Source organism: Cnephaeus nilssonii (assembly GCF_951640355.1).
Source record: "Cnephaeus nilssonii genome assembly, chromosome: 16".
NCBI lineage: Eukaryota > Metazoa > Chordata > Mammalia > Chiroptera > Vespertilionidae > Cnephaeus > Cnephaeus nilssonii.
This window is the reverse complement of record NC_137087.1, coordinates 18,897,377-18,911,595: the sequence shown is the minus strand read 5'-3', so window position 1 is coordinate 18,911,595 and position 14,219 is coordinate 18,897,377. Positions and strand designations below refer to the sequence as shown.

The window sequence follows — 14,219 nt, the reverse complement described above, 5'->3', positions numbered from 1 at the left end:
ACCTAATTATGTCAGTGTTTCACAACACAGATGAATATACTTTTTTCTTAATCTATTTTACCAAGGCTACAACCTAGAACTACTTATTAAGTACATAGTAGGCAGTAATACAAACATAAACAAGTGTGTTTATTTCATGATATTTGCAATGCTTTTTTTTGCAAAGGATGTGATTTGTCCCCCAAATGTGTGCAATGTATGAAAACAATAGTTTTCAGAACATAGGAGAATAGAAAAAAATGAGCACCTGCTATTGCTGTATTTAAGATATATGGACTTCTGAGAGCAGGTTTAAGTAGCTATAGATTAGCTGGCCAAGTTATTCCTTGTGCAGACTATAAGAATTATTATAATTAACACATTGGCATAATTCATATTCATAGTTTATAAACCCCATAGAGTTCACTAAACTGGGCTTAGGTGCTAGTATCTGCCTGAAAGCTGAAACATGAGTACTGAGTCTAATACAATATACAAAGCCTAACACAATACTTTGGGCATTAAACACATTCAAATGTTTATTGATTTAAATAGTATATCATAAGTTGAATAATGCTAAATAATTATAAATAAATGACTATATAATAGATAGGTTATTACACTAGAAATAAATACAGTAAAGTTTCTCTCTTGGTTTTATCATTGTTTTGAAGTGTCTTAGCATAATATACTGTAGTATTCCTCAAATTGACCCTTCCTTAAGGCTCAAATGAAATTCCAACTCATCCGTATGAGTTAGATAAAGTCATCAGCACTCTTAATTTCTTCCTCGGAATTCCTATAGAATTAGCATTCTGAGCCACTACTATGGTACTTTTTTATTAAATCATTTTAATGTATACCTGTCAACTTGCCAAGGAGATCACAAATAAAAAAATAAGAAGTATGCTTTAGGCTTTTTAGTCTCAGTGCCAATTAATGAATTTGAAATTATTATTAACAGCAATAACAAATATTACTGTTCAATTACACTAGAGCAGATACAAAAAAAACTTAGGTTCTCTTTCTAGCTCCACTACTAGCCAACTATGTAACCAGTAAAAGCCTTACCTAAGACTATTCTGGCAGATACAAAACACAAGTGGTACTTATGTCTAAGTCCTTTCTGGCTTTAAGAGTTCATTTCAGAAAAACAAAATGTAAAAATATTTTGCAGCCGAAGCCGGTTTGGCTCAGTGGATAGAGCGTCGGTCTGTGGACTGAAGGGTCCCAGGTTCGATTCCGGTCAGGGGCATGTACATTGGTTGCGGGCACATCCCCGGTGGGGGGTGTGCAGGAGGCAGCTGGTCGATGTTTCTCTCTCATCGATGATGTTTCTAGCTCTCTATCCCTCTCCCTTCCTCTCTGTAAAAAATCAATAAAATATATTTTTTTAAAAAATAAAAAATAAAAAAAAATAAAAAATATATTTTGCATTTTTTGTTAGAAGACAGTCATCCTGAATGCTTCTAATGAGATAGCATGCTACACTGGCCTCACTAGTTTAAGAAAATTGCACATAATCCAAAATGTACAACTGCCATTATTTCATTCAAGTCATTAATTAGCTATTTATTGAGCAAGGTATTGTGAGGACACTGCAAGAGGCACAAATATGAGCAAAACAGAGACCTACAAACACCTTATAATTTGATCATGAACACAAAACAACTACTCAAATAACAATAAGGCAAGGCAGGGGAAAAGATAAGAACTACAAGAACGTATTAACAGGAATTCAAAGAAAGGAACTATTACATTAGGTTAGAAAGTTGGAAAGGGCTCAAGAAAAACACCAAGGAAGAAGATTTACTTAGGATAGGAAAAAGCTAAGCATTCTTCACAAACGAGTCTGGCTGAACACATTATCTTAGAAGAGTTTGTCATTTTTTTTGCTTTGTCATTTTTTTCTGAGGAATGAAGCTACTGGAAAAATCTTAAGCTTTAATTATGCCAAATAATTTTTAAAACACCCTATACATTTCTTTTAGATGAAATTAATCAGATTGAAAGTTCTGCATTGAAGACACCAGGATGACTGCCAAAATACAGCAAAGATTAATGTTCACATCTAGAAAAGATGCATTTTCATACTTCAAAGTGACATTACTGATGGAACAAATGAGGAAAACTCACACTTTAGCTAACTCTGTTCAGAACTTTTTAAAATAATCTGGGTGAGAATGTAAATTTAAGTTATATAAGTCTTTAACAGTAAAAAACAATTACTATAGGAACAAGAATCATCTCATAGAAATGTTGGGCTTGACACAGAACTTTTGTACATATTTGTGCTAAATGAATAGGCTATGGGAAATGTCAGTATCCTATAGGACTCAACTTTCTGATACCTTCATGGTTCAACTTCTCAAAACACACACACACACACACACACACACACACACACACACACACACACACACACACACACACCATAGAGCCTTTTTACTGCAATAATAAAACCTGAAACTTATGGCTGGTGAAGGAAGAAATGAAGAGTGGCAATTTCCTTTCCCGAATACTGCACTGAAAAACAAAGTGAGGCGAAGGAGCGGGAGAGGGGAGGAATCAACGAAAGAAACAGTCTATTTAAAACAAAAAAACAAAATACAAACTGCCCAGGAAACTACAGAAACAATGATGACTAATATAAATTTTCTAAAACCTCTAGGATGAGTTAATGCATTGAGATCAGCAATTTCACTTCTGGGGATTTATCCAAAAGAAACAAAATCACTATCTCAAAGAGATATTGGCACCTGCATTTTCACTGCAGCATTATTTACAACTAGAAGCCCGATGCACAAAAATTTGTGCAAGAGTAGACCTTCCTTTCCCTGGCTGCTGGCACCGGCTTCTCTCCGGCACCTAGGACCCAGGCTTCTCTCCTCTGGCCGCCAGCAGGCACCTGAGACCGGGCTGGCTTCCCTCGGGCCGCCTGCAGGCACCCGGGACCCCGGCTAACTTCCCTCTGGCCCGGCTTCGTCAGGAAGGATATCCGTAATGATGTCTGGAAGACATCGGTCTAATTAGCATATTATACTTTTATTATTATAGAAGATAATCAATTCCTGTCAATACCCTACATGTCTACCAATAGATGAATGGATAAGAAAATTTGGTATATTTTTATTGGTAGATACAATGGAATGTTATTTGGCCATAAAAAAGAAAGGGAACTTGTCATTTGCAACAACATGGATGGGCCTTGAGGTCTTTATGCTAACTGAATTAATTCACAGAGAGACAAATATCATAAATATCACTTCTATGTAAAATCAAAAATAGAAAAAAAAAAAAAAGCTCAAGAAAACAGATTGATAGTTGCCAGAGGTGGGAGATGAGGTGTGGGCAAATAGGTGAAGGTGACCAAAAGGTGCAAATTTTCAGTCTTAAAATAAGCAAATCCTGGGGATGTAATGTGCAACATCTACCTAATAAAAGAGCAACATGCTAATTGACCGTACCTTTGCAACACCCACCAGCCAATCAGGAGTGAGTATGCAAATTAACCCAACAAAGATGGTGGGTTAATTTGCATGTGTGGCTGCTCCTGTCCTCTGAGCAGCGTGGGAAGGCGGAAAGGCGGCTCTGGCCAGAGCGAAGGCGGTGCCGGCAGCCAGGGAAAGGAAGGCCCATTCTGGCACGAATCTTCGTGCATCGGGCTTCTAGTAGTTAATAATACTATATTGTATATTTGAAAGTTGCTAAGAGAGTCGACCTTTTTTTCTTTTTAATCATCACGTGAGGATATTTTTCCATTAATTTTTAAAGAGAGTGGAAGGGAGGAAGAGAGACACAGAGAGAGAAATATTGATGTGAGAGAGTCTCATCGATTGGTTGTCTCTTGCATGCACCCCCACCAGGGCTGGTATTGAGTCTGCAACTCAGGTACATGTCCTTAACCAGAATCAAACTCAGAACCCTTCAGTTCACTGGCCAATGCCCTATCCACTGAGCAAATCCGGCAAGGGCAAGAGAGTCAATCCAAAAAGTTCTCATCACAAGAAAAAAGTTAGTAACCATGTGTGCTGATGAATGTTAACTAGACTTACTATGATCATTTTGCAATATATACAAATATCAAATCATCACGCTGTGAACATAAGATGAATATAATGTTATGTCAATTATATCTCAATTTTAAAAAGAATTTACTTTAATAATAATAATGAATACACTATCAGGATCCACTTGATATATGTAAAACAATGGTCTGAAAAAATGCAAAAACTTAATATTTTTATCAGTTAGAACTGAAAGAAAATAAATGAATTAATTGCAAAGCTAAAAAAACATATAAAGAACAATAAAAAAGGCAAAAGATGAATAAAAAAGAAATAAAGATAAAAGCCCACATAAGTGAGGTAAATAGGAGAAAAGCAGTAATTCTGGTTAACAAACTGCCATGTTTAAAAAATAATAAAATAAATAATTAGCTAGCTTAAGAAAAAGTGGGGAGACACAAATATACAAATAGGGAAATAACCTCTGAAACAAAAGAAATTTTAAATATCATGACACTACTTTGCAGATCTCTCTGCTGCACATAAATTTGAAGACCTTGGTAAAGTAGAAATTACCTAGGGAAAACAAAGATGAACAAAATTGACATCATTAGGATAATAAAGCTTAAACAGGCAAATTTACATAGAGAAAGTCATTACTGAACTACCCCATTTAAAAAAGCACCATCACCCCCGGGCCAGTTGGGCTCAGCGGTTAGGGCGTGGGCTCTCAGACTGAAGTGTTACAGGTTAGGTTCCAGTCAAGGGCACCTGTACCTCAGTTGATTAAAAAACAAAACAAACAACAACAAACAAAAAACACACCAAAAGAGAATAGAAATTGTCACTCCTTTAATAATAAAATAAAATATATATGCTTCAGTCCTAAAGCTAGCATCTTCTCTAATGGGAAAATACCAGAGGCATTTTCACCAAGAATGGGAACAATCCTCTCTAATAAAATGGTAATATGCAAATTAACCATCACTCTGCTACATAAGCCACGCCCACCAGCCAAGCCCACCATCCAATCAGGGCAACTATGCAAATTAACCCCAGCCAAGATGGCTACAGCCACAGAGAGCCATCACTGGTAACAGAGCAAGCCAAGGTAACAGAGCAAGCCAAGCTTTCCAATAGCCGTTGCAGGCCTAAGCCTCCACTCAAGCTACAAAGTTTCAATTATAGAAGGTAAACAAATTCAAACAGAAATGGGGCAGAACGGAGCTTGAGAGAGCAAGCCAGGGTTGCCGGCAGCAACAGGGGAAGCAAAGCTTTCCGCACACCCTGGCCGGGCCCACCCGCTTAAGGCTACAAAGTTTCAATTGTAGAAGGTGAATTAACTGCCACAGAAATGGCTGCCGCCCCGGATGGAGCAGGAGGCTTGGCTCCGCTCCAGGCTACAAAGTTTCAATTGTAGAAGGAAAATAAATTCCAGATACCAGGGCCTCCGCTTAGGTTGCCAGGGTGCGTGGCCAGCCTGCAAACCACCACAGGCCCCTCGCTCAGGCCACCCCACGCCCCAAGGGAACCCCCACCCTGATCCGGGACACCCTTCAGGGCAAACCAGCTGGCCCCACCCCTGTACCAGGCCTTATCCTATCTAATAAAAGAGTAATATGCAGATTGATCATCACTGCAACACACAATATAGCTGCCCCCATGTGGTCAAAGATCCTGCCCCCATGTGGACACAAGATGGCCACTACAAGATGGCCAACAGGAGAGGGCAGTTGGGAGGCACCCGGCCTGCAAGGGAGGGCAGTTGAAAAGGACCAGGCTTGCAAGGGAGGGCAGTTGGAGGTGATCAACCCTGCAGGAGAGGGCAGTTAGGGGTGACCAGGCCGGCAAAGGAGGGAAGTTGGGGGCAAACAGGCTGGCAGGGGAGCAGTTAAGCATCAACCAGGCTGGCAGCGGAGTGGTTAGGGGGTGATCAGGCTGGCAGGCAGAAGCGGTTAGGGGCAATCAGGAAGGCAGGCAGGCAGGCAAGCAGTTGGGAGCCAACAGTCCTGCCTGGATTGTGAGAGGGATGTCCGACTGCCCGTTTAGGCCCAATCCTGGTGGGATCGAGCCTAAATGGGCAGTCGGACATCCCTCCAGGAGTCCCAGATTGGAGAGGGTACAGGCTGGGCTGAGGGACAACCCCCCTCCGTGCACAAATTTCGTGCACCGGGCTTCTAGTGTAAGAATATCCATACTATTCAATACAGTGCAGTAGAAATTGGTTAGTGCAATTAGATAAGAAAATGCAACTACACAAAAGAATTGGTAGAGAAGTAAAATTATTAGTATTTGAAAATGATATGATAGAATACCTGGAAAGAGCATAGTTTCCCAAATCAAGGCTCTATTGACATTTGGGGGACATAATTCTTGGTTTGGGGAGGCTGTCCCATGCATTGTAAGATGTTTTAACAGCATCTCTGGCTTTTACGCTCTAGATGCCAGTAGCACATTCCTCACACAGTTATGACAACCTAAAGTTTAGGTCCTAAACTGTCTTCAGACATTACAAATTTGCATAGAGGATACAATGAGCTAGGTTGAAAACCAATGCCTTAAATAATCTATAATAATAGAAGCATAATATGCTAATTAGACCAGACGTCCTTCCAGACCACCTTCTGGACGAAGCTGAGGCTGCAGGGAAGCCCGGGCCCTGGGTGCCAGATGGAAGCCGGTGCTGGCAGCCAGGGAAAGGAAGGCCTACTCTTGCATGAATTTCGTGCATCGGGCCTCTAATTAATGATAAAACTAATTCAAACACTTATATTTGCTGTTGTTACCTTTGCTTTTAGAGTCAGATTTAAAAAAATTATTACCAAGAAATACATCAAATAGCTTACTCCCTATGTTTTTCTTTTAGGAGTTTCAGTTGCCTCCCGAACACCCCCGACCTGGAGGCTGAGATGAATCCTGCAACCCAGGTATGCGCCCTTGACCTGGGATGGAACCCACAACCCTTCAGTGTGTGGATGTTGCTCCAACCACTGAGAAACACCTACCAGGGCTTTAATCCATTTGTAAGTTATTTTTTGTGTATGGTGTCAGATAGTGGCCCAATTTCATTCTTTTGCATATGGCTATCCAGTTTCCCCAACACAATTTACTAAAGAGACTGTTCTTTCCTCCTTTATGTATTCATGGCTCCTTAGTCATAAATTAATTGACCATATATGGATGGGTTGATTTCTGGGCTCTCTATTCTGTTCCATTCATCTATGTCTGCTTGTTTTTTAAAATATATTTTTATTGATTTTGTACAGAGAGGAAGGGAGAAGGATAGAGTTAGAAACATTGATGAGAAACATCGATCAGCTGCCTCCTGCACACTCCCTACTGGGTATGTGCCCGCAACCAAGGTACATGCCCTTGACCGGAATCAAACCTGGGACCCTTGAGTCCACAGGCCAATGCTCTACCCACTGAACCAAACCAGTTAGGGCAATCTATGTCTGTTTTTATAGCAATACCACACTGTTTGAGTACTAGAGCTTTGTAATATAGTATAAAATCAGAAAGCATGATGCCTCCAGATTCTTTTTTCTTTCTCAGGATTGCTTTGTCTTTCAAGGTCTTTTATGGTTTTATTAGAGGGCCCGGCGCATGAAAATTCATGCACTGGAGAGAGGTCCCTCAGACCAGCCTGCCCCCTCTCAGTCTGGGAGCCCTCAGGGTCAGGAGGCGACCCGGCGATCAGGGGAAGGCGACGCCCCCATCACACCTCTGCTGCTTCCATTGCCGACAGCACAAGCCTCGGCCGGCCCTGGGCAGCTGGGTGGCTGGGCAGCTGCCATCTGAGGCTTGCCTGTGCCTCAGGCCTGCCCTGGGAGGCTGGGGGGCTGAGGAGACTGGGGGACTCCGGAGGCAGGCGCGTGGCAAGGCCAGGCCTGCCTGGGGGTGGGCCTGGCCTTGCCGTATGCCTGTCACCCCAGCGGGGTTAAGGGGACTGGGCGCCACCATATTGTGGCTGTGGACACCACCATCTTTGAGAGCGGGGCAGTCAATTAGCATATTCCCTCCTTATTGGCTGTGGGCACCACCATCTTTGAGGGCAGGGCAGTCAATTAGCATATTCCCTCCTTATTGGCTATGGGCGCTGCCATCTTTGCGATGGTGTGAGGGTCAATTAGCATATTACCTTTTTATTAGATAGGATATAAATTTTAGGACTATTTGTTCTATCTAAGTGAAAAATGCCATTGAACTTCTGATAAAGATTGCATTGAATCTGCTATATTCGGGTAATATAGACATTTTAATAATATTAATTCTTCCAAACCATGAGCACAAAATATCTTTCCATTTATTTGTGTCTTCCTCAATTACTTTCATCAATGTCTTACAGTTTTTAGTGTACAGGTCTTTCACCCCCTTGGTTAAATTTAACCCTAGCTATTCTATTATTTTTGATGCAACTGTAAATTACATTATTTTCTAATTTCTCTTTATCATACTTTGTTAGTGTAGAGAAATGCAACAGATTTCGTATATTGATTTTATATCCTGAAACTTTACTGAATTTATTAGTTCTGTTTACTGGTGGTCTTTAGAGTTTTCTATATATAATATGCCATTTGCAAACAGTGGTAGTTTTACTTCTTGATTTCCAATTTGGATGCCTTTTATTCCTTTTTCTTGCCTAATTGCTCTGGCTAGGACTTGCAATACTATGTTGAATAAAGTGGCAAGATGGGCATCCTTGTCTTGTTCCTGATCTTGGATGAAAAGTTTTCAGCTTTTCACCACTGAGTATGATGTTAGCTATGGCCTTCTTGTCATATATGGCCTTACATTATGTTAAGGTACACTCCCTGCATACCCACTTTGTTGAGTGTATAAGCATTCTTCTTCAAGCTGAGATTCTATATTCTCCCATGTGTCAAAACCAAAAATAGGGAGCTAGCTGGAGACATGGATCATGCCTATAACTCTAATTTCATAAAACCATATAATTAAGATAAGAGCAGTATTTGGAGGAATAATGCCATAATGATCAACAAAAATATAGGCAGAATGTAGACAAATGGCTATAATAATGTTATCTGATCCATACCAATTTAAACAACCACTTCTTCCACATTCCAAGCACTACCATCACAAAAACAAAGCTCTGCTCCTGCTATCAGAGAGATTAAACTTTTTGCTTATCTTTATCTATACTCATGGAGTGCCACACAGGCCTGGTCCAGCTCAAGAAAGATGTTCCATTTTCTGGAAAAGATGATCTCCCATACTACCACTGGTCAGCTCTTACCTTTTTTAAAAAAGCTTTATTTTAAAATTTTGGTTATAGTTTCATTTTTGTTTTCTTAACAAGGCTATGTCTCTCAGGATTAAAAAGAATAAAATTCTGCCGAAACCGGTTTGGCTCAGTGGCTAGAGCGTCGGCCTGTGGACTCGAGGGTCCCAGGTTCGATTCCGGTCAAGGGCATGTACCTTGGTTGCGGGCGCATGACCAGTGGGGAGTGTGCAGGAGGCAGCTGATAGATGTTTCTAACTCTCTATCCCTCTCCCTTCTTCTCTGTAGAAAATCAATAAAATGTATTAAAAAAAATGAATAGAATTCTAAAGACTTAAACAACAAAGCAATGTCAAGGGAAGGGCACAACTGCCCCATTTTCTAGGACAGGCGTCCTCAAACTACGGCCCGCGGGCCACATGCGGGTGTTTTTTGCGATTTTGTTTTTTTACTTCAAAATAAGATATGTGCATTGTGCATAGGAATTTGTTCATAGTTTTTTTTAAACTATAGTCTGGCCCTCCAACGGTCTGAGGGACAGTGAACTGGCCCCCTGTTTAAAAAGTTTGAGGACTCCTGCTCTAGGATATAATAGCTATTCCAGTTTAATACCTAACTTGAAAACAAAATTAATTTTTTATATTTTCTAAATGAAACAATGTACAATCATCATCTTAATCTGTGCTTATGCTAATTTTCAAACACAAAACTTAATTTTAAGCTTGGAAAAAAACTTTCAACAGGAATAGTGACTAACCTTAGGATATAGTGTGTACCTTACAGGAAATTTCAATCAAAACACAGTAATACCCTTGGACGGTTTGGCTCAATGGATAGAGCGTCAGCCTGTGGACTGAAGAGTCCCAGGTTCGATTCCCATCAAGGGCATATGCCCAGGTTGTGACTGAGCAAGGGCACATGCTCGATCCTCAGTAGGGAGCATGCAAGAGGCAGCCGATCAATGATCCTCTGTCATCATTGATGTTTCTATCTCTCTTTCCCTCTCCCTCCCTCTCTGAAAAGAATACATATTTAAAAACAAACAAAGAAAATCACACACAGTAATAATGCCATTAATGAAGCACTCAATTTAGAATCTGGAACATTCTTTCATCAAAGGAGGAATGATATTCAGCCCGAGTGTGTCTCAAGATCTTCATCTCTTATTGGCTCTACTTGTATTTTCTATTCAGTAGCTGGATTAATGCTTTGAACATTAATATTTTTCATTGCTGTAGATTATATGCTGTTTGGAGCTCAGTTTCCACTTGTTACTCTTGCTTGCGTTTTCTATCTGCTGCTTCTTTCTCATGTTGGACTTTCAGCACATTCCTTCCCCGAGCAGTCTGCAAGTTTCTTCCACCTTTTCTCTTCTCCCCTCCTTGATCATTTCCTTCCTCTTCAGAATCAGAGGTTGATGTAACCCATTTTAGCTAAAGTTTTCACTTTTGACTCAACTTTTCCTTCCCTTCTTTATTTGTCTGGCTCTTTCCTTCGTTAATCTTCCTTCAGGTGCTCTTCATCCTTTTTAAGCTGCATTTTAGGTTGTTTTTTCTTCTTGCCCCTTTTTACTGTTATCTTCTTCAGTCACTGTATCGCTCTCTGAAGGACAGGTCTGTTTTACCATTTTGGGTCTGCCCCTTGGTTTTGGAATCTTGACCTCTGTAGCAGCAGGTCGTCCTCTTTTAGGACTCACTTTTAGATTAATAGATGCTGTTGCTGCAGTCACTGCTCCTGCCTCCTTGGTTTCTATTGCTTCTCTGCCTTTCTCTTTGTTCCTCTTCTGGTAGATTTAGGAATGGTTATGTCAATTGCTTTACTCACATCCTCATTGCTGCCTTTTACTTCATGGTCATTATCATTCTTTGAAACACTAGTTTCTTTTTAAACTTCAACATCAGATGACACATTTGATCCGTCAGCAAACCGCAGCTCACGAGCCACATGTGGCTCTTTGGCCCCTTGAGTGTGGCTCTTCCACAAAATACCACGGCCTGGGTGAGTCTATTTTGAAGAAGTGGTGTTAGAAGAAGTTTAAGTTTAAAAAATTTGGCTCTCAAAAGAAATTTCAATCGTTGTACTGTTGATATTTGGCTCTGTTGACTAATGAGTTTGCTGACCACTGCTTTAGCTGATGCCTGTTGACTTGAAAATTTCACTTTCGGATTGTTATCTTAAAGCATGGTGGTCCCTCCTTTGGAAAACTGCTGTTTGAACTACTCTGTTATTTTTAGATAATCTCTTTTTTTAATATATTTTATTGATTTTTTACAGAGAGGAAGGGAGAGGGATGAGAGTTAGAAACATCGATGAGAGAGAAACATGGATCAGTGCCTCCTGCACACCCCCTATTGGGGATGTGCCCGCAACCAAGGTACATGCCCTTGACCAGAATTGAACCTGGGACCCTTCAGTCCGCAGGCCGACTCTCTATCCACTGAGCCAAACAGGTTAGGGCTAGATAGTCTCTTATTCTATAAAATATAACTTTGTTTTTTAGCTTGAATAATAGAAAAGATAAACTTAACTGGTTGACCTTGCAAGCTAGCCATCTAAAGGGGCTGATACACTATATTAATTCCCATATTCTGCCAAGTGTTTGTTCATCCAAGGTTACAGGTGTTTGATTAGATATAATATGTACTCAAAGTTGCAGGTTGTCTGTATAGGTATTACAGGTGTTGATTAGATATAATATGTATTCAAGGTTACAAGCTGTCTTACAGAAGGATATAAAAAAGGAAATACTCCCTCCTGTGTTAGTTCAGAATTTGACAGAGGTAATATGCTCTGAACGTGCGCGCAATAAAGATGACTCCTAACTAATTGGCTCATTAGGCGTCTTGTCTAGCTCGCCAACTTGCGATACAACAATCTATCTCCCATAAACCTTCATTAAAACCTTTTATTTATCTGGTTTTCCATATTTTTCCATATTTTCTGAATAAGGGAATATATCCTTTGGTCCTAAAAAAGAAGTCTCGTGAGTTCCAAAAAAGAAAATGAACAGTTTGTCTGTGGGAAGTCTGTTTCTTTTTAAACTTCAACATCAGATAACACATATGCTTGAGCTGACCAAATGAAGATAACCTTTCATCTTGAAGATAAGGTCTCCAGGTTTGAAATTAAGTCATGTTTCTCGAGGGGTGATTCCAGGGGTTCAAAGTCCCAAAGGTCAAAACCCGGGGTTGCCTCTAGGCTCCCAGGCAAGCCGCTGGCCAGCTCTTTCTTACAGAGGCTTTTTCTTTTTCTTTCTTTCTTTTTTTTATATATATTTTATTGATTTATTACAGTGAGGAAGAGAGAGGGATAGAGAGTTAGAAACATCGATGAGAGAGAAACATCGATCAGCTGCCTCCTGCACACCCCCCACTGGGGATGTGCCCGCAACCAAGGTACATGCCCTTGACGGGAATCGAACCTGGGACCCCTCAGTCCGCAGGCCGACGCTCTATCCACTGAGCCAAACCGGTTTCGGCTACAGGCTTTTTCTTTTAATGTTATTGAAAGTTTGAAAAATGAAAAGGAAATAAACCCATAATTTTACCAGCCTCATATATATTACACCTGTGATACATTTTTAAAAGTTATTTCTGATAAAGTGTTCTAAAGATTTGTTATACAACAATGTGAATATATTTAACACTACTGAATTTAAGATGATAAATTTAATGTTCTGTGTTTTCCACCACAATAAAAAACAACTATAGAATGTACAACACTAAGCGTGAACCCTAATGTAAACTATGTACTTTACTTAATAATATATCAATATTGGCTCATCAGTTGTAACAAATGTGTCCCACTAAAGCAAGATGTTAAAAAAGGGGAAATGGGGAAAGAATGAAGGGGTATACAGAACTCTGAATTTTTCACTCAATTTTTTTCTTTGAACCTAAAACTCCTTAAAAAAGAGTCGAGTTTAAAACAGTATTTCCTACTATAAGGCATTTTCCATTTGTAAATATCATTTGCCTACATTCAATCACAATGACTACATGTTTCATATTCCTTGAGGAAATACTCAATTACATATATGACTGCTCACAATATTTCTCCAAACAGTATAAAACAGATAAAAATCCCTGCTGTCTTTCTTACTTGCACTCTTTCATCAGTTACAACTTGCTCTTTCCCTATGTAGCAACTGTGGGGAGTTAAGGACAAAACAGTTACTGAACTCTTGCAGCCTTTCTCAACAGGTGTTCCATGAGAGAACAAAGACATCTACTGGGCAATGAACTAACTGTTCTCCTGCATGTCTAGAATGGTAGTAGTTTTGTGCCAAATAGGAGGAAAATTGAGAAAGTAATCACTGAAATATATATATAATTCTGTGGTTCAGATGAGAAACCCTGGTTGAGAAAGATGTTAGAGATATGGAAAACTAACCAAAACTAACTTATAACATTAAGAGTAGCTAATACTCACTAATCTCATTCCTATTTTGTACAGACAAGAGAAGCTAACAAAACAAAAACATATATGTAACATTGGGTAAGACCTGTAAAGAAACTACTTTAACTTAATCTTTCAAAATATATTCTTAAGCTGCCTCTGCTAAACTCTACAGATCAAATGCATCATAACCATTAATAGTTTCCTGATAAGTATATAATCCTCACATGAGAAAATGAGTATACTCAAATCCTGAGGGAAATATAAGACCAGAATTATTCTGACCAGAATTGAAAACAGGAAGCTCTTAAAAAATAAAATCTATAATTATAAAAGGGTAATATGCTAATTAGACCGGACGTCTTCCAGGCGTCCTTCCTGACGAAACCGGGGCCAGGGGGAAGCCAGCCTGGATTCCGGGTGCCTGTGGGCGGCTGGAGGGAAGCCAACCCGGGTCCCGGGTGCCAGAGGAAAGCCGGTGTCGGCAGCCTAGGTCCTGGGTGCCAGAGGGAAGCCTGTGCTGGAAGCCGGGGGAAGGAAGGCCTACTCTTGCATGAATTTTCGTGCATTGGGCCTCTAGTATTAAAATAATA

At 40.0% G+C, this 14,219-nt stretch overlaps 1 protein-coding gene and 1 pseudogene across 4 annotated transcripts in view; both read right to left on the bottom strand.

Moving 5' to 3' along the window:
• The window catches only part of MICU1 (mitochondrial calcium uptake 1), a 179,158-nt gene that overhangs the window by 143,285 nt on the left and 21,654 nt on the right, over positions 1–14,219 (bottom strand). The gene's annotated exons all lie outside the window — the stretch shown is intronic.
• On the bottom strand, positions 10,148–13,343 carry LOC307112523 (PC4 and SFRS1-interacting protein-like; annotated as a pseudogene). Its single transcript has 4 exons — positions 13,330–13,343; positions 12,098–12,269; positions 11,352–11,401; positions 10,148–11,142 (listed from the first exon to the last, which is right to left on the bottom strand). The product of its transcript is annotated as a PC4 and SFRS1-interacting protein-like (transcript).